General features: G+C 39.1%; 1 protein-coding gene and 1 long non-coding RNA gene across 3 annotated transcripts in view; one reads left to right on the top strand and one right to left on the bottom strand.

Moving 5' to 3' along the window:
• Positions 1 to 21221, bottom strand: part of LOC146545469 (uncharacterized) — a 171905-nt gene that overhangs the window by 146243 nt on the left and 4441 nt on the right. The window contains exon 2 of the long non-coding RNA XR_014887016.1: positions 14598 to 14710. This is a non-coding gene — a long non-coding RNA (uncharacterized LOC146545469). The remainder of the gene's footprint in view (positions 1 to 14597; positions 14711 to 21221) is intronic.
• COL8A1 (collagen type VIII alpha 1 chain) overlaps positions 8462 to 21221 on the top strand; it is an 85036-nt gene continuing 72276 nt past the window's right edge. For both annotated transcript variants that reach the window (XM_085238335.1, XM_010719996.4), the window contains exon 1: positions 8462 to 8611. The gene's annotated coding sequence lies outside the window, so the exon portion shown is untranslated. The remainder of the gene's footprint in view (positions 8612 to 21221) is intronic.

Genomic DNA, 21221 nt, shown 5'->3' with positions numbered 1-21221 from the left:
TACCACTCACCTACTTGTGAAGGAGAGGAAGCACATTCCTGTTACAAAGCTTCTGGATGCTTCATCTCTCTGACAGTAATACAACCAGTCTGCACTAGGAGAAGAATTCTCTATTTAATCACATACAATATGTTTCTCTTTCACTAAAGCTCCACTCAATTTCTAGGCCAGAGGGAGATCAGAGAAGAGGAAAGCCCTTTCTGCAGGTTGTTGTATTGCCACTGAAGTCTATCCAGCAGGCACACACAAATGAAAACCAAGTTTACTATTATCATCATAAAAGCAAAAGGCCCTTTTTAAGTAGGTGGTGATCTTACTCTCTCGTCACTCTTTCATCTAGTATAACTCACTGCATTACAGTGCACTAGCAAAAGTTAGAGTTAGAATGGAATTAAATTAAAACAAAGCCAACATTGATCTAAGTCCTCCAGTTTTAGTAGGAGCAGATGAACATACCAAGAATGAACCCATGATGTGAAAAGAGACAAGTTAATAAAACCAAGGAGATTATTATAAACTTTTAGGAGCTGTCTAACAGAATTTCTACAGTTAGGAAAATACCTTTGACTGTCCAGAATATAATACATAGAAATGATCATTTTCTACACATTCTTTCCCTTTAGTGTTTTGAATATTGAAAAGAGTTTTTTCCAGATGAAACATATACCAAAAAAAAGAGCAAAAGTGCCAAGTACCACTTGGGAATCTATGCAAAAGTGCTAATGTGTCATGAAGCACTCGTTCTATATTCCTTTCCTCCTCCAGAGGAACATGCTGGTAAGCAATTTTTTACTCAGTGATATACTGATACTTTCAAAAAAACTTAGGATTATTGAAATTTACTTGAGTTTGGTATTTTTCCACCAAGAACGATGGAAAGCATTTAATTCATACTGGAACTTCTTTAGATCTAGTTGTTGCCCAGTGGTAATGATTTCAGTGGTTTTCCATGACAAATCTGAGCTGCAAGCTGAATAGGTCACTCAAACGTTGTCATAATCATCATGTTAGGGTGAACTCAATACTTGTTTGCAGAGTTTATTGCTCTTTTGAATATTCATTAAAGTACTTTGTTGTGGGTTTGTTGTTTTTTAAGCTGTTACAGTCCCTGGGAACAAATTAGCATGGTTTAAGGTCTACACTAGAAAAGAGTAATGAAACCATTGAACTAAGAAGCAAAAATCAATAGATTTAAGACTGTCTACAACTTTATATATAGTAAAAATAATGGAACTGATTGCAAATGGCATCAAGCTGACAGACAGTCTTTGCTAGACACTTCACAGACCACACTCTAATCTATTACAGCAAAGCAAGAAGCCTGAAAAAAAGACTAAAGGAATGAAAAGCAAGTCCACTGAAATCTTATGAGCATCATCAGTCATATACAACTGTACAACACTACAACTGAGAGCAGAAGCTGACCTTCCTCCTTGACACAGTATTTTGCAGACAAATAGAATCACAGAATCACAGAATCACCAAGGTTGGAAAAGACCTTCAAGATCATCCAGTCCAACCATCCACCTATCACCAATAGTACTCACTAAACTATGTCCCTCAACACAAAATTCAAACATTCCTTGAACATGTCCAGGGTCGGTGACTCCACCACCTCCCTGGGCAGCCCATTCCAGTGCTTGACCACTTTTTCAGAAAAGTAGTATTTCCTAACGTCCAGCTTAAATCTCCCCTGGCACAGCTTGAAGCCGTTCCCTCTAGTTCTATCACCATCTATCACCATTCATCAGCTACACGAGAGAAGAGGCCATCCCCAGCTCACTACAACCTCTCTTGAGGTAGTTATACAGAGCACTAATATCTCCCTTGAGCCTCCTCTTCTCCAGGCTGAACAATCCCAGCTCCCTCAGCCGCTCCTCATAAGGCCTGTGCTCTGGACCCCTCACCAGCTTTATCGCCCTTCTTTGAACTCGTTCCAGGGTCTCAATGTCTTTCTTGCAGTGAGGGGCCCAATAAATAATATTGTGTCTGCTCCAACACTAAAATGAGATGCAAATTGAATGAAGTGTGTGGCATTATTATAATGTGTTTTTGGTGTTCTCTGAAAACTGTCCCTTTCCGGAACAATTAGGGCCATTTTAAGTTTCAAAAAATTCTCCATCAGACTTCAAAATTAATTTTGAAAATGACCAAATACTCACTTTTTCAGGAAAAAAAAAAAAAAAGATATTTGGAATCAGATTCCTATGGTTTATTGGTAATAATACTAGGCAGTTTTATGAAGATAATTTAGCTCTGTCTCAACAGGGAGGTTTTTTTGTGCAGAGGAGGAAAGAATTTAGTGATGATGTAATCAAGGTAGCAAAAAATGTTCATCATTTCAAACCTAATGAATTGTATAGGGACAAAGTAAGCAATACTTATGAAATAAGGCTCAGGTTCTATGTAGTAGAGCTAGAGTAGAAAACACCAACGTTTAATCCAAATTCTGGTTCACTCCATTGTTAATCTCGCTGTCAGTGGAGAAAATATTTCCTTTGATCAGAAACATGTTTTCCCAAGGATGCTATATTTCATTTGAAACAGAGCACAAATTAGCTTCCTAAAATAAAAAATTAAAATAAAAAAAAAAAAACAACCACTATATAAACTTTTGGCAAAGAGATTTAAAAGTATCTATATTACAGCCAAAATGTATGCCACTTGGCTTCATTAAACAAACTTTCAGGAAATGTATTCAAAAGAAAAATACTCAAAATCTACACACAGAATGCATAATACTGCCACCAAGCACATTCTGGTGGAACTGAAGACAAGTCTTATTTAATCCCCAGTCATATGTTGAACATTAAGACCTTCATTTGCAATGTGTTCTTTTTCAGAAATGTACACACTCCATATTTAAATACATGGACACTTTATCAACTTCGATCATAGTCTGGGCCAGTGCCTCAGTCTCTTAAATGCAGGTGAACTGAAAATCAACTAATCTGAACATTTCCACAGTATCAGGTGAGAAGTAGTATTATTGTCCTATAGCATAGGATCGTATATTCATTTTGTTTGGAAAGGATCTCAGGAGGTCTCTAGTCCAATGCCCCCCCTGAGGCAGGGTCAGCCATGAGGTCAGAACAGGCTGCTCAGGGCTTTTTTCAGTTGGTTCTAGAAAACTTCCAAGGATAGAGGCTGCACAGCTTCACCAAGCAACTTGCTTTGTCTACTGTCTTTCTACCATGCATCACTGCAAAGAGCTCTACCTTCTCAATAACCCTCCCATAGGCACTTGGGGGCTGCTCTTTGTTAAGTCCTCTCCAAGCCAATTGTTGGTCAAGCTGAATAAGCCTGCTTCTGCAGTCTCTTCTCACAGATCAAGTGCTCTGGCCCCTCAGAGGCACTCCTCTGGACTCACTCCAGTCCACTGATATCTTTCTTACGTTGGGAGGCTCAAAATCAAACATAGTATTCTAAATGTAGCCTAGTAAGCACTGAGTACAAGGGGATGATCACTTTCCTTAAGCTACTGGCTGTGCTCCTACTCCTGTAGCTCAAAGTAGTGTTGGCCTTCTTTGCTGTAAGGGCCCACTGCTATCTCACAGTTTGCTGTGTATCGAGACTCTCCCATACTTTCAGCATAAATGCACCCCAGCCAGCGAGTTTCTAACCTTTATACATTCAATCTAGCTTATGTTATATCATACACCTTCTGAAAAACAGACAGCCTAAGTAAACATTGCCAAGATAATAAGCATTCTTTTTCTATTTTGATATGGTGAGCATGAAGATCAGCTAATGTATCCCAATGGAAGCCCCAGAACTGACACTCAGACATAGGAAGTCAGTAAAATGGAACATGTGCAACACAATTTTAAGCTGGATGGATTGCTCTAATAATAGCAGTATTGTACTGCACTTCCTTTTCACGGGTGGACACAACACTAAATAGGTAAGACACATTCAGAATGACAACAGTTATAGCTATAGTGTGTTCTGTATCAAATCTTTCCAGTTTTTTCAATTCTGTCTCTATCATGTTATGTGATAAAGAATGGACTCTGTCATACAGGTGAAAACATTGGTTGAGGTTGGCAGGTGTTTCTTCCATACTCACACTCAGGCTTGCTGTATGCTTCTCTAGAATGCAAGATCCACGCTTTAAAAATGTATCCTGATTTTGCATCCTACACTGGAATGCCATACAGCAGTTTGTAGCCAGATCACGTAAGTGACCCTAATATATGGATACAGATTTGAAAGTGGAATTCGGACATTCTTCAAGACATGAAGAATATAAATCAAATTGAAAACTTTTCACTTTCTCCCCTTATCCTTCCCTCTAGGTTTGTGAATCTTTACTGTGGAACAGACCATGTTCTATAAAAACTGCAACTCATTTAATTTAATCACATTTAGTTCTCTAAAAGTCAAATATGCTGGAAAGACTGTGGATAGATCTTACACTGGTGGGAAGCATGACAGAAGACAGAATGTTTCCTGAAATCACAGGTTAATAAAGCATACTGCTGGTCAAGTGGAGAAATCATTCATGTCTTTGGTCCTGCAGTCATATAAAAAGAATAAATTTCCATGAGGGTGGAGTAGATTAACAGAAATTTACCTATGAGCTGGTCAGTATATTTCTCCACTAACTAATGTAACAAATAAATTTTTGAATGTCTTTCTCCTTTTTAAAGTTATGGTGGTTTTAATGTATAGATGAAAGTTGGAAGAGTACCTCACTAGGGTTCTATTGCTATATTATCCTACTTTATGTTAGGAGATCTCTCTATTTCTATCTGGTTTGTGTTTGACAAAAGGGTTGAAAATTTGATCTCGATAACTCATCCTCTGCCATCAACATGCTATTTAACTGGATAGAGACCCTCCTCCTTTGATACAACCAACAAACAGCAAGTAGTCACCTACCTGAGCTGTTGATGCAATGCTACATAAATCATGATTTATTCACAATTGAACTCTTCATCAATTCACATTCATTCTTTCTGCATCCACAGCCAACACATTCAGCTGCATTTATTTCAGCTGAGCAACACTCAAACTGGGAGTTAATCACTTGGTTCTTTTATTGGAATAATTGTAGGAATTTTGGCATGTCTACTTTTAAAAGATCTAGAGTGAAGTATCTCTCATTTATAAGCTGTAGTTTTAACTACCTCTGTTAATGATTATTCTTTACCATATAGTTTGTGCATCTGACCAAATTTAATTTAATAGAAGACTCTGATTGAAGAGCAAATATACTTGATGTGATTGCAGAAATATAGCAATTATGGTTATAGTTCTGTCCCCACTAGCTGTAATCTGTCTCATAATTGTAACATGCTACAAGGGATACTGTTGGCAATACCAATATTCTACGTAGTAACACTAATGCCATAAGACAGATGCAAAGGGGGGAATCCTTTTGTAGAATCATTGCCAAGTCTGCTAAATGATAAGAAAGCGTCAGGGCACTCCAGCCCTTCATGTAAGAGTTCAGAGTTCCCAAATGAATGTAAGTGTATTTCAGGAGATTCTGCACAAAGCTCTTTGTGGAACCACAACAAAAAGGTTAGTTGAATTATGTCACACAGTCATCTTGCTCTCTGAATCACCATACAGTATTTCTTAGCTGAGCGTGTACAGTTCCCAAAAGCATGGTAAAACACTCTTCCCATTTTTAAGGTGCTTTCACAAAGCTGATTCCCTTACTAACAGTTCCTTTTTGTACAAAAATAATAGACCTACTATAAAATAATGTGAGTGCATGATATGGATTTTGGATGTGCTAAAACCACAGGCTACTCCAAACTATTCTTGGAAACGAATACTAAACCAATTTGGACATTTTAGGGTAAGAATGGAGCAAGAGGTCTACACCACTGAAAGTGCTCTTGGAAGGATAACTTTGCTTTTAAGGAGTAGAGAGGGTCTAACCATTTTAGAAAGGTTGGACATTGTTCTTGGTCACAGAGACAAGACATGTTAACAGTAACTGAAGTTATTGTCTAGCCTGGCAGTATGCCCTGAAATCTACTTACTTGTGTGACAAACTAAATCAAATTTCCCACAGAGATTTTGGTAAAGCTTTCATCTACTAAAAAACTCTAATTAGAGAAGATAAGCAATGCAGTGCAGTGACTAGGTAATTACATGACTACCTAATGTTCTAGTCTTATCAGGTAATCTTCCATATAATTATATCACGGTAGTGCTTTAACAATCATTAACACAGTCTGATACTTTTCATCTATTTCAATTTAATATTTGTAAAGTGCTTTAATGTTGCCTTAAAGAAAGAACTAAAAAAAAAAGTTGTTTATTTCTTCTCTTCTGGAAGTACTAAAAGATAATGTTAGCCTTCAGTCTGCCATACAGTAGGACATGTAATCATCTGTACACAGCCAATGGTATATGAGTCCACTGGAGTACTGACTCACTTTTGAAAAGCGGTACTTAGCACTTAGGATAAGGGTCAAAAGCTTAAATAAAATAATTCTGCAGATAACTCTCTACATTTACGTTTTTGTTTCCAAGAAAAAAAGTAACTTGATCTTTAGAAGGTATTGATCTTAAAAGAAGAATCCATTGATTCTAAAAGGGATGTAGAGAAAGGCCAGCAATTTTGAGACAGTAACAGTCATTAAATAAGGACATAGGTATCTATTTACTCTCTAATTTCTGAAAATCTTGACCTAGATTTCTGTAAGCACATAACCAACCAGATGTTAGATGAGTATAATTCCAGTTTATGTGCATTACTTACTCTATCAAATCATCACACATTGCCCACGTCTGAACTAATTATTGCTATAACTTGCACACTTTATAACCCTATTCCTGTTATTGTTACTTACTGTAACCTTCCTAAAATCATACTGTAATCTCTTCAGAGAACTCATCTCTTCATAAGAACTGAAGTTGAGTGCATGCACTGAGAGCTGCAGTAATAACAAAATAGCATGATTTTTGTTGGTAATTAGTTGCAAGAACATAGAAGTTGTCCAATCCAACAGCAACCTGACACTTTAGAAACCTTAGCAACTTAACCAGTCAGTTAACCCTTCAGTGCAACTGTTCTCAGTCTCAGTCTGCATCAATAAAGGCTCTACAGCATTTCTACCACCAAACACTGATATACAAGTGATTTATAGGTTGACAAAACCAAACAGAATTGCATGCAACTCAAGTTGTACTGGTCAACTCACTCATTCAATACTTCTTTTTTCAAAAATGCTTATTATAATCAAGAGAAAAGGAGAAGAAAACTAATGATGTGAATTTCACCCTGAGTGCATATTAAGAATTAATCTGCATTCTCAGCATAAATATCTTGATACGTAGTTAGACTGGTAATAACATATATAATCAGGTCACAAAATATGGACACGAGTCCACCACTGAGAACAAATTCAGGATACTGACAGAAGTGCCAAGGTTCTATTAGCATCTCATAATTCTTCACCCAGTGACAACTTTGGCCCTCTAGTGCAAGAAGTAGCATATATTACACTTGATTCTCCATCGCATTCTCTACTGTCTTGCTTATCTTAACTTTGTAAATTCAGATTGCCATTTATTTTTCTCCTGGTCTTGCCCAGATTGCAAAGCAGGATGCAGCTCTAGCCTCTCCCTTGATTTCACACCACAGTCCTTCTCTCCCTGTTCTATCTTTCTGGCTTTCTCCACTCACACACATTCCAAAATGACACAGACATTACTCATGGATTATGGTAAATAACACCAATAAAGGTCCAAATGGCTCATTCAGAAATTTGTGCAAATACAGAATCAGAGTATTCCAGATAGGTACAACTGTCTGTTTCACCTCCGGGAGCCATGTGCCTGGATGCTGTGCCACCCATTCTTCCATGCCCTAAAAGTAGTGAATGAGTTAAAATGAACAATGAATAATTTTATAAAGAAACCACCAGGAATGTGTATTCCTACTGGTTTGTCTTTCCAGCTACATTTGCCTTTTGAGAATACCAGTTGGGAAAATTGTTTAGAACTCAGACACACGGAACAATAAAACCACTAAACTGAACTATTAGAAAGTTAGTGTGTTGATGGAACAAGTTACAGCTGCATCAAAGAAAAGCTGGGTAGCACAGCACAAGAGAAACTGAGAAGGGTTCCGGATCTGCAATCGAATAGATGTTTTGAATATAAAGCAAGCTGTTTATTCATAGTTATTCCTTTTTAGAAAGAGAAACACAAGCCTTTCTGATAACTACTTTGTGTTACTATCTACTATTACCGTTGAGGTAAAAATCTTTCCAAAAGACGTAGTGGCATTATAACTGTAACCAGAATAATGCACCAGATTCAGAGAAACAAACACGGTAGAAAATTGTTAGTTAACTAAGTCATTTAAAAAGAAACCAATAAATCCAACACTATTTCTCCTCTGAATGCCATTCAGTTTGCTTTACCCCCCTCCTTTTGTCCCCAAAGAGCAAAATCCTACTGTGCAGTGCCTTCTGAAGGCTGTCTGCCTGCTGTCCTTACTGCCCACCTACCGTAGGGAGCAGCTCCTCCCACCTGCACATAAAAGCCAAGTGCATGCTACCAGCAGCTGATCAGAGCACTTTCTCAGCCCTCCACTGTTTTGAACCAGTGATCTTCTCTCCTTGGATCTTGTACGCTCAAGGTAAGATTACCACTGCTTCAGGTTTCTGTTCTAACCAGTTATTGTGAGGAAGTCTTAACGTGAACTCTAGCACTGCCTTGCTGGGTGGTGCTGGCAGGGTGCTTTGCTTTTTATTTTTTTAAGATGTAGTGTCATCTGACAGTTAAGTTAGTAACAATCTGTTGTTGTGGCAATGAAATGAAAACAGATCTTGCTGGGAAACATTGTGTGGCTGAGAAATGGTCTTCTCTCCCTTTCTGATAGATTTTTTTAAAAGATTTTTATCCAGATCACTTCTAACAATTTATTATCCCTCTCAGTAGTTTCAGTCCAGTCAAAGTTATGAAAAAAAAAAAAAAAAGTACACTTTAGAGCTGCCTTAAATTTGAAGAAAAAAAAATAGCTTAGTGATAACTCGAAGTGCTGACTCAAGAAAGGATCTTTGTATTACTATAACTGTTATTATTTACGAGGCAGACCGAGAGAGTTTTGGGAATGAAGTGCACCTTCACAGGTTTCTCTCCCCTTTTAAAAATCATATAATCGAACTTACACTCTCACAGGAGCACAGTAGTAAGGCTAAGGGAGTTTACTGTATGGTGTCAAATATGCTTAAAGTAAATATTTCACAAGCAAAATTCTGCTTCTTGGAACAGACCTCTTACGTCTATGAAATCCGTAAATCATCTTGAATTGCATTTTATCAAGGTTGCCCACATAGGTACTTCTAAGGCCACAGGAAGGAATAGTTAACTGTCTCATGCAGACAGCTGTTGAACAGTGGAAACAGTAAAACATAAGTGCTCTCAAAACTGTGTTTGCACTCCCCTCTGTTCATGTATCATCCTCACAGAGATGAATCTATGAGTGAATAGCACTCTCAGTGCTATTCAGCTGTGTCAGTGCGCTTTTAACAATCACCTGCTTAAAGAAATTCCATCACAGAAATAAATCCTCGTTATAGAATGCTTCTCCAGTGCTCAGAGATGACAGATCATGAACTACTAAACGCAAGCAGTAAATGCTGACTGTAAATAGTTTGTTTATATTACATGTAATTCATTCTGCTGTTAGAGTGGTTTTCTTTTTGAAAGCCAAACAATTCTCTTTCTAAATTGAACCTTTGTTGTTCTTTTCCCAAATAAAAAAGTCTTTTCTAAGAAAGAATTATCTCCATGCATAGCTGTACTCACAGTAGCTGGAACTTTTTAAGCTACAACTCTGTATAACATCAGCAGAACTCTTCTCAAAAGGCCTTTTCCTGCATACTGTAAGAGATTCTTCTCTTTATTTTACATGTTATTTGTTGTATCTAATGGAGGAAAACAAACATTGCCTTCAGCTACTTGCCTGGAAGATTACATAAGTAACTTCTCTTAAAAAACAAAACAAAATCTAACTATACAAAACAAAATACAGAAGTACAGTGATTTCTACAGGAGGATTACAGTAAAACTACATTTGCATCCAGGAAATCCATGCAAGTTGCCTATAGAAAACATAATCATTGGATTCTATTCCTAAAGCAGGTATTCTGTCTTTAAGCTACAAAATTTTACTCCTTAGTTAACACTGGATTTTTATAGTAAGCCCCCTTCCATCTACTAAAATGCCCCTCTTGGAAAGCACAGATGCTTTGCACTTAGAATCACATATAGAATTTACATCTAAAATCTGGCAGTAAAGTCTCATCTTTTTTACAGAACTTTAACAGATAAATCAACTTCTATCAGAGCTTTTTTTTCAATTAAAAAAAATTAAAAATGCATTTGCTACAAGAAATGTGTATATAGCAGAGTACCTTTTATTAAAGCCTGCTGTGAAATGTGATGTTTTGGCATTTCAAAAATGGATTGCAGGGCATATTAGGAAAACTCCACTGAAAGGAATGTATCTAATTTAGATCAGAATCTCCTCTGAGCAATTCCTCTCTTAGGCTGAATAGATCATTCAGCTGAGCATCACTTGGAAGCAGGGAAGGAAGGGAAACTGTAACCAGCTCATCTCCCAGAGTACTTAGATGTCTAGAAATGCCTTTATTGGCTTATGTGCTCATCTGAAACTCCTTTTTAAAATTAAAACATGCTGATAGTAAGATAAAAACATTATCACTTTAAAATAATCTTATAACCACACTAAAAAAATAAAAATAAAAAGAGTCAGTGGGAGAAAAAGGAATTCTGATTTTTTTTTTTTTTTTTGAGAGAGATTACCACAATATTTAAAAATATACATACATACATACATATATATATGTATATATTTTTCTAGCACAGACCAGCCAAGTGTTAAGAAGGCATTCTGAGCCACTTCTCTTGGTGGTGGCATTTAAGGGTGTTTTTTTGTGTGTTCATTTAGGGCACAAATGCCCAGTGAAATTATTAGCATAATTCCTACATCTGTTAAAAATGCTAGATTAGATACCTGAAAAAGTTATATCTGTATAGGTTGAACTACTTAGTCAGTGGCCTGTCATTCCCATTGACTCTGAGACATTCTGATCTACATTAATTTATTTTCACCACCTCTTTGTGAGGCAGAGATATGTTTCCTCTGGCCATTCTGATACTCTGAGGACTGCCCCAAAAGCATTGCTTCCTGTTTTATTATGTTGTCCATGACATCAGAGGCAGATGTTGGTGATACGGCAGTAGAAATTGAACCTTCCCACCAATACTCCCTTACACATTATTGCTATGTGACAGATGGCAGCAGTTGGGCAGTCTGACAGAATGGTGTCTAACATGGGAGTGTGGATGAAGCAAAGGTGTGCCATTAAATTTTTCCATGTGGAAAAAAAAAAATGGGACCCACTGACATTCACCAACGCTGAACGTTTGTGGAGACCATATGGTGGATGTGAGGTGGTGGTGTGTTTCAGCAGCGGCAACAGTGAGAGCAGATCAACACCTCCACTGGTGCAGATAGTTATGAGTGCGGGCTCCTGTTCATCACTAGCAAAAATGCACAACTAATGCTGGTAACTATGTTGAAAAATAGCATTTTGTATCTGAGACTTTGCTGTATCAAATAGTGTGACTGTGCTCTTTGTAACTACTGTAGTTTCCATGGAAATAAACAGGCATCAGTTTCAGGGCTATCTGCATAAATACATGGACTGTTTGGCTCATGGTCACAGTGGAAATTCATTGCAGAGCAGAGAGTCAGGTTTAGCTCTTTTGGGTTTCAGTCCAGCACTTTAATCCCAAGCTTCATTTTGTATTCAGCCTTATAAATTACACCCTTTGCAGCTGATCTGTCTTTGCATGCTTCCTTAGGACTGAACAGCAGGGAGGATTTCAGTGTCACTTCTTAAGAGAGGTAATCTAATCCTAACACTTTGGATCTTCCTTTGAAATCATTTACAACCCCCTTACCAGGATTTTAAAGTCATTCTTGGAGGGGAAATAGATACAGAAATAAATAAATAATCAAATGACCTCTTCTTTCTTACCCTCTGTGGTTAGCTGAGGCTAGCCCGCTCTTGTCAGAATGAGCAAGCACGGATCCACTGCCATGGACCAGAAAAGGCAGCAACACCTAACTATAACAGTGGAGTCTTGGTAACACAAGATTGGTCTTGTGAATGTTGCATTGTCAATAAATAAAATTAACACATGCTTATGCTTGATTTCTGAAGTAACTGCCTTACTTGCTTTTGGGGTCTTGTCCCTCACTCTTCTACATTGAAAGTTACCACAAACCTTGCATTGCTCACAGTGAATGTGTGAGAGGCAACTGGAAAACTAGTATGGAGAAGAAAAAAAAAAAAAAAAAGATTGACGTAGTATTACCTGCAATAGAAGTAGGACAGTTGTTGTAAGTAAGTGAGAAAACCTGCAACACAGCATTTTCAGCCCATTTGCTTTATGTCCTGTTATATATCTCAGGGGAGGAAGGATTACGTTTTATTGCTGAGCTTTAAATATATCCCCGTATTTGCCCTTTCTCTTTTGGCCTTTCAATTACCCTAGCACATGGATTCCTTCCTTCTCCAGAGAGATAATTGCTTTTTTTACTGGTGTCATATTTCTAAAAGAGCAATGGTTTTCAGTGGAGTTACTGTAGTGAGGAACAAGAAAAGACAAAAGCATAGCGATGGCTTGTTCTGTCTTTGATTAAAACTAACAACTATCTGTATTTAACTGTGCAGAAGTTTCTTACTTTTACCTCTTCACTAACATGAAATCCTACCAAAAATATATTTCCTTTTTATGGCTTCCCCTCCAGAAGAAAGTGAGATCCATTCTTTATGCTAAAAGTATTTTGCTTCGGCAAAAGTTATGAGTTTGAAAAGATAATCATGAGTCCTGGTTCTAAAGCCTTTTGTGGGTCTTGTGCAATAACTGTGCCTATTCTTTGTACACATCAGTAAGCAATTGTGCTTGGTCTCCCCATACTCCTGAAATGTTGGATGTGTTTCTGTAATTGTCTTGATTTGTAATGAACTTAATGTCTCATAATTGCACTGCAGGAGATTAATACCACTGTGCAGTCTAGGGACGTCTATTGATTATTAAATCTTCATGCAAGCCCACATCTTGTAGCAAAGGCAAGACAAATGTAACTCTCTTGCTTCTTGGATGACAGGTGAAACTGCTGAGGGGTGACACGCAATGGAGTGAGTGAGAATCAGTGCCCTCTTTTGGTTAGAAATAATATATAAAGGAGCCCTATGAGAGTGTTTATCAGTTCCCTCTGCTGGCTACAAAGCCCACAGCCAGATGAGCAGCTGTGTTTGCGGAGGCGAAAGTCTTAAGTTCTATTCCCAGAGCTGTGTGCATGTGGTAAACTGATGACTGTGGTGTCTATGCACGTATGTGGACATCATTCTTCTTAGGGTCTCATCAGAAACTACACTGAGTTCAATATGAGGGCACTCAAAAATAATATGGAGTTCCTGGGAGGTAAGAAACTTTCCATAAGCATCCTAGCAGCTACACCATTCTTAATATTACACAGCAAGAGCAAGAACATCATTCTGTTATGCATCATACTCTACATTCAGATTGACTCCTCCTTTTTCCACCTATTCAGGATAAGCATGCCTATACTCATTACATTATACTCATTCAGCTTAGAGATGTTTGGTTATCACAAATATTCACAGCAAGAAAACCATAATTGCCAAAAGTTTAAAAAAAAAAAAAAAAAAGAGAGAGAGAAAAGAGGAATTAAGAAGACCACAAAAAAAAAAAAAAAAAAAAAAAAAAACCCAACAACAACAGAAAACCACAAAAATAAGCTATATTGGTATTGATCTTTTCTATTCTCTTAGGGAAAGGCCTACATATTCTGGTCATACAATTGGAGAAACAGGTTGTGTAATTTATGTAGCTTCTCTGAAACAAAACTGAAATGGAAAAACTGTAATATTTTGCAAACTTAAGAGGGAGTTTTTATTTTAAATAAACATCTATACCACTAAAAATGAAAAGGTCCTGAGTCAGATATCCAGGTTTGCTTCGACTCCTGGAAATTTCTCGTAGCAATGTATAGGATACACAAATCTATCCTATTAAAGTCAGAATGACTCAGAGCTAATAGCCTGACATACTAGGAAAACAAACGTATTTTAAAAGTCAGATTTTTGAAACATCTGCAGCATGTTTCCTGCTAACTATAAAAGGAACCACTCTTTTTAGACCAAGATACTGCTCTATTCTTGTTTCAGAAGCGAAAGTAAGAAGTGGACGGATAGTACACTGAGGAGTTGCACAGGGTCCTTCAAGCAAAGCATTTGATCACTTCCAAAATTAAAATTCCAGAGAGCAAATCAAGTTTCTAATACAACTCAGTGTTAAGAGGTGAAGCAACAACACATGTACATATAATACAATACAATCACTAAAATGGCAATGCTTACATTGTCTTTCATTTAACTGATATAATTTTCAACAGGACAGAATGATGACGGCACAGCTCCGGGGACACTCAAACCAAATGCAATCAGCTTACCACTGAAGTAACTAGCAGTCAAGTCTGTTTATGCCAGCAAAGGGCTTACCTCTGTTCTGCTCTTCCATTCTTCCCACCACGTGCAGAGCTCCAGTGAATGTGGAATATCAGAACAAAGATCTTTTATGCAGCTCAGAGACCAGAATTTTTCATTCAGTTTGCCTTTAGAAAAAAAGAAAAAGGAGAAGAAAGTGTTCATACATTTTCCAGCAAAAGAATAAGGTGAACTTAGTCCAACTCTTAGATGATGGACATTAATATAAAACACACAACTGGGACCTCTGTTGGCAAATCTCAGCAAAAGAAGTCAGAAAGTTGTTAATTTAGGTCAAAGTTGAGAAATAAAAGCAGGCTTGCGGGAGAAATTTATGTTGCCAACATTGATATCTGTCACCTGTACAGTGGATAAAAGGCAAATAAGCTAAGAGTAGTTAAGCAAATACACCCCACAAGCACTAGCATTCACACAAAACGTATTTTAGAAAATGAAGAAAAAAAGACAACACTCAGTACTTATTTGCTTTCAGTCAGTGGCTTGAATTGAATTTACCATAGTAGCACATCACATTGTTCGCTGCAGAAAAATGCAAAGCTTAGGCCTTTAGGAGTAAGTCTCTTGTGCTTTACTGGTTCCAAAAATGTCAGTGCTTGTCAAAGTGTTTTTGAAATAAAACCAAAAGCATGTTAATAAAGTGAACTTTCCAAGACAATGCTGGCCAAAGCCGATTCTTAGATTTCTTTTCAGTAACAAACTGCCTCTGCGGTTGCTGAACTGATAGGGAGGAGGATTTAAAGGGCCAAAGCCAAATTCTGGTCAACTCAAAGAGGGTAAAAAATAAAATAAAAAATAGAGCTCTCAAACAGAGCACAACCCTCCAGTGAATTGAAAGATTTTTGCTGAGGGTGGGCAGAGCTTAGCAAAATCCAGCTGAGCTTTCAAAAACGCCTGTAATCACTATTAGGCTCCTCTTGGAGGTATTTTGAGACTGAAATATTTGTGATTATGATTGGTGAGGTGCTGCTGTAGGTTACTGGACAAGTCTCAGTACTTATGTAATTTAGAACTCACAAGCCGAGCGTCAGCTCACAAGAGCTACCATGCCTATTTATTAATTCCCTAAATGAATTGACAAGGCATCAAAGGAATTGTCCCATCCTACCATGGCCCTCCTGAAAAATAGCTCCAGAAATAGGCTCCAGTGAAGAATGAGGGTATTCATGATGAACCGAGTTCCCACTGTGCATACAAGCTGCTTGCAAGTCTGGGTGGTGAGATGTCTGAACTGTTTGGCTGTATGCGCATCTGTAGCAGCAGCTTCTGTATCCCACAAAAGAGTCCTACAGTAGCTGGATGCTCTGTGCCAGTTACAGGAATCCCTGCAGTTTGCCAGCCCCAACTTGTACAGCTGACATTAGGAGGCCAAGTTGTCACTGTAGGGGTGCTTTCTTAGTTCCTGCTCCCAGGAACTCCTATGGGCTACTATTATCTTTGGGGATCTGAGCATAACGCATTACCTCAGGGAACACAGAAAGCATTTTAGTATTGCTCTCTGAGTTTGCATTACCAGCCACAGCTAAAAATTTTGTTCATAATATCCCGGTATGTTAACATCCAAGCCTGATTCTTGATTAAAGATTCATTTTCCAGCAGAAAAGTTTTTATTTTTGTACTGGTATAAAATTATCAGATGACTTTAAAGCTTTATTGTAAAGGAAATCCACTCTGATCTGTTTTTTGTAATGTCACAAACACTACCTTTTCGTTGCACAAGAGCAATCTAAAACAAGTTGCTAACAGCATCTAAAATCTAACCTACTTGGTTTCTTTTGGCATGTGGCTCTCAGGGTACACCTCTGTCCCTCAGACAGAGCAAGATGGCTCTTAGATTAGAATTTTGAGCACAAAAACTGCCTTTCATTGAGTTCAGAATTAACTTGCAATGAATATTTTTATTCTTCTTTTGAAACCCCCTATTTTCAACATCACATCTGTCACTCGTATGTTGAATGCTCTCAAGAACTCAATACAAAAGGTCTGTGAGACACAAGTTAAACAAATTTAATTTGCAACTGCTCAAAGACATTTTCTCTGCTACTCTTGCTCTTCACTTTCTGTTAACTGTTCATGTCAGGAAAACAAGGGTCTGAAAAATAAACAAGTGGAAGTCTATTATATTTTCAATGTCCCATCACACGTACTGAGAGCTGGAATTTTAGTGTGACAGATGCTTACAACTTCCAGCCTTAACCCTCAGTAATAATGACGGTGCTTCAACCACGTGCACAAGACCAGAAGCTGCTCATTTAGCTGCCACTGAGACCGACTCACCTGCTGCTCCACAGGGCACCCAGGGCTCAGAGGAGTGCAGCCCTCCCTCCCTTTCGTGCATTCCCCTCCCTGCTGCCCAGGACAGGTATTTCAGCCCGCTCGAATATGAAACATATTTGAGGCCTCCAAAAAGACATAAACTGTCATACCTGAAGCCCCAGATCTCTCAAGGTGGTGTTATGTGAAGCTGATTCAACCTGCTAGATTATACTTCAAAAAAACGAACAAAGCAACAAACTAAAAAAAACCACCGAATAATCCAAAACAACAACGAAAACCCTACTTTTGTCTAATACACCGTGAGCAGCCGTTAAGCACCTGCCCCACCCCCACCCATCCCCTCAGCAGCAGGGTGTTCCCACTACCATTAATTGCTATTAACTGGCAGCACATTCCACCAGGGCATCCCACCCTCAGTAGGCTGTGGGCAGGGCCAGGACACCAGGCAGTCCTGCTTGGTGCCCCTGCCAGCCAGATCAGACCCTGTGTGTTATGTTCACGTCTTCTGTGACACGATTTTGTGCTGTGGTGGTGTCAGCACCACGTCTGCCTACAGGCGGTAAGAAAAGTGATGTGGAGCCTGCCCTTCCCTTTCCCAAAAGGAGGGGCAAGGGCTGGGGAGCGCAGAAACTCCCTGCAGCGCAGTCAGCTGAGGAGCGTTTATGGAAACAATGCGTTTGAGGTTTTTTTGGGTTTGGGAGATACAGCCCAGGGGCTTAGCTTCTGCATGCCAGCCCTCAGTGCCCCTTGGAGAAGGATCTGGGCAGCATTAGCACGCACAGATGCTGACAGTACTGGAAGGCCAAAATGGGGGAGGAGAAGGAGGTGAAGCTTCTCTGTCAGCTGGAAAGAAAATGTCGCATCCTGAGAGAGGGCCGCTCAGCATGCACAGCGGGAGGCGTGGGGCCTTTCAGATTTCCCCCATCTGGAGGCAAAATTGAGGCCACTGTGAATTTAAAAGTAAACTAAAATTAAATTTCAAAGTCAAGTTTCTTTGGTGAAAAACACAGAAAAACCCCCAAATAACACTGTATATGGGTATCCAGTCTAATAAGGAGAGCAGTCGATCTTTTAAAGTTGAAATCCGAATATCTCAAAACTCCCACATGAATCACCAGACACTTCTTGTCTGGTTTGAGGAAAGAAAACGATAAAACTGCTGTATTCAGAGGCAGGGAGAAGGCAAACAGCTGCATAGAACAGCTTTATCATTTCTTTCCAAAGAAAATTGCCCACCCTGTGTTGTTTGACGCAAAGATTTTTCAAGGTGCGTCATTTTGATCTCCTTGTTACATCCCCTAGCATGGCAGAGCTCTGACTCACTCTTGGGAATTTAAGGCAAATAAAGAGCAGCAGCTCCTGAACTTGACGGCCTGTAAATCTTGCATACAGTAAAGCTGATTCCTGGATCCTGCTCTATTCCCTTTAACAGACTCTTTCTTACATAGATGATTGGTATGTCTGGAAAGATACGACGCTACAAATGCTTCACCTCCCTCTCCTGACTGCAGAAGCATCCAAGAACATCACCTACAGTAGATTAATGAATTTATCCTTACAAGCACCCTGGCAATGTCACTCTCATTTTAGAAGGAATTGAGGCACAGAGAAATTTGCTGGTGTAGCATTCCAAGGGACAAGCCAGATTCTCAAGTGTCTTCCCATCACGATGGAGACTGGTGGGAGAGCTCAGATCCTACAAGGGCACCTCAACGAGAACCAGATTTTCAGGAGTGCTCAGCACCCAGTAGCTCTCACAATGGCACTCGTAGCCAAATTTTCTGAAAAGTTCCTTTGATCATCTGGCCACTGCCTTAGTGGAAGTAGAAAGCTTTTGAAAAACCTGATCCTGTTTGTGGGTGCTGAGCACTTTTCAAAATTCTTGCTTAAGTGACCCAGCCAAGGATGCAGACTAGAATTTGAACAGACCTCACTTTGCTTAATCCCTAGGCCAGTGAATTAACCACAGGCGTATCCTTCCATCCTCAGCAAAGAAAGAATAGGCACTAGTTGGGGCAGGAATCAAAATGCCGAATAACTGCCAGTACCCACGCCTGCCAAGAAAAATGCCCAGATACCTGTGGGCAAACCAGACAGCCACATTTCGGTACCTTCCTGAGAAGGGATTATTCCTAATAGCACTGCCAGAATCTGGCAACCTGGATTATGCTCTTTCCAGATGTACCTATTTCTTTCTGGGATAAAACTCTTGTGAACATGCCCTCACTAAGGCACACCCTCCCTGCTCTTCAGTAAAAACAGCAGCTATCCAAACACTCAGCTGTCTCCATTATCCTTAGAGAGTCAGGCACACGGGCAAGACAACAGTATTTTGTGTAATTATTAAGAAGCAGTTGTCGCGTCAGTGAAGATTCTTGTTTTCATTGAATATTTCATTCATTTCTGAACATAAGCAACCACTTAGCTGCAGTTGTGCTAGATGCAGAGGAGGAAACACATGCTATTCTTGGCTGGACTGTACCTCTGTGGGAAGCAGCAGCAGCCTCCTTACAAGAGCCTCTGTCGGCTGCATGATTTAGCTATGCTTGTGACTGTCCTAATCTTCAAGCAAGGACGTGTCTCCAGGTTCTGAGAACCACCAAATGTGAAGGCATGCAAAACATCCAAAGATAGTCTGGATCCTTCATCTTATACTCTGTTCCCCGAGGCCCATTTGTGGACAACACTCTCCAAAACCATGAGTTCAAGGCTACTTTAGAAATTCCTCTCCAGGCTGACCACTTGAGATGCTGTCACTCAGCATCAGCATACTGGGCTGAGTATCGCTGAACCCCACCTCAGCGTCAAGCTTTCATTAAGTGCTGACTCATCTCTGGCCCAAGTTTTCAGACCACCTCCCAAGTTAGTCTTTAACCAGCCTGCTAATAAGAAGATAAGGCACTCAGTCTGTCGTGGTTTTAAGGAAGCAGAAATATCACATGCTGACTATTGAATGAAAACATTTACAGAGAAATAGTTTTGTAAAACAGCTCTGACTAAGCTGTTGCTTAGGATTGAAGTCAAGCTATGTAAGCCAAAAAATGCAGCTGCATCTTTTCTAGCCGAACCTAGGAACAGCTACGTGTACTGGAAAAACCTTTGACTGGAGAAAAAAAAAAAAAATAAGGATACTGTCCTAATAAAGGACTATATCTGGAAGCAAGTGTGAGCATTTGTTTCCTGCTCTGTGGGGTCTCACACCTGTAGCAAAGCAAAGACAGTGATGGCTGTGGTCTACGCTTTAATTGCTAAATGACAGTGCTTTCACTTCATTCTGACATCTGTTGCAGTTACTATTGTAATAACCGTTACAATCAGAAGCTGGACTTCAGAGCAATACCACAGGCAAATTTTACAGCCTGAAATTTTATAAATAGAAAAAATGAGGTAGAAAAGGATGAGCTCATGCAGCATGTTTATGCAGGCAGTTAATGGCACATGTTTTAATGTAGAAAGTGTTAGGCAGTACCACTGGAAGAACTTAGATTACTGGTAATTGTGGGCACTCGATATTTGTCAGCAAATTTGAGACTAGAACTTGTCACTTTTTCTCTCTTCTTTTTTTTAAATTATTTTTAAGTTGCTTTGTTTTGGTTTTAATTCTCTTGTCTCATCCTTGAAAGAAGCCAGGGCATTTCTGAGGGTTTTTTTTTGTGTGTGTGTTTGAAGAAAATAAACAAACAAGCAACCTGGTGCCTATTGAGAGCCCAGGTCAAGAAGTCTGTTTTAGTTGTTATCTCCTCTGAACTCAAAATCTAGCAACAGTTCAAAAAAGGTCTTAGTCTGGAAACCAGCAAGGTGAACAGTACATAGTCCACTTTTAAAAGGACTAGGGGATGTGACACTAGAGCTCAAGTACCAAAAAATGGCCCAGGGAGAAAGCCACTGTGTTTGACAGGCCCAGCCTGGTGAGCCTTTAAGCAGAGCAAGCAAATGTACCCAGGCTGGCAGGAAAGGGTGCAAACATTAGTGAAAGCTAATGAAGATTGACCCTGCAGTTGACCTGTACTAAAGCCAAGGACTTCTACTACAGGACTGTTGCATTTTCCTTACAGTTTCAGGCACTCTAGCACTGATTTTTCCATTTGGTCTTAAGGGCAGTTTGGGTCTTGTGTCTTTGGTATCAACAAAGCAATACAGAGACTCAAAACCGGGGTACTCAATCTGCAGGTAATAGATCTCCTTATGAGATACTGTTACTCAGGGAAGGTTATGCTTCTCTCTAGTTTTGTCTAGAAATTCCCTCCAGGAAATGGAAACTACAAGTAATACATCTGTTTTCAACAAAGAGCTGTAGTTTTGAATTGATGTATCCTGAGAAAAAAAGTTTTGCTTTGAAATTAC

Source organism: Meleagris gallopavo, chromosome 1 (genome assembly GCF_905368555.1).
Source record: "Meleagris gallopavo chromosome 1, MGAL_WU_HG_1.1, whole genome shotgun sequence".
NCBI lineage: Eukaryota > Metazoa > Chordata > Aves > Galliformes > Phasianidae > Meleagris > Meleagris gallopavo.
The sequence above is the reverse complement of the archived record's forward strand: the minus strand, read 5'-3'. Positions and strand labels throughout refer to the sequence as shown.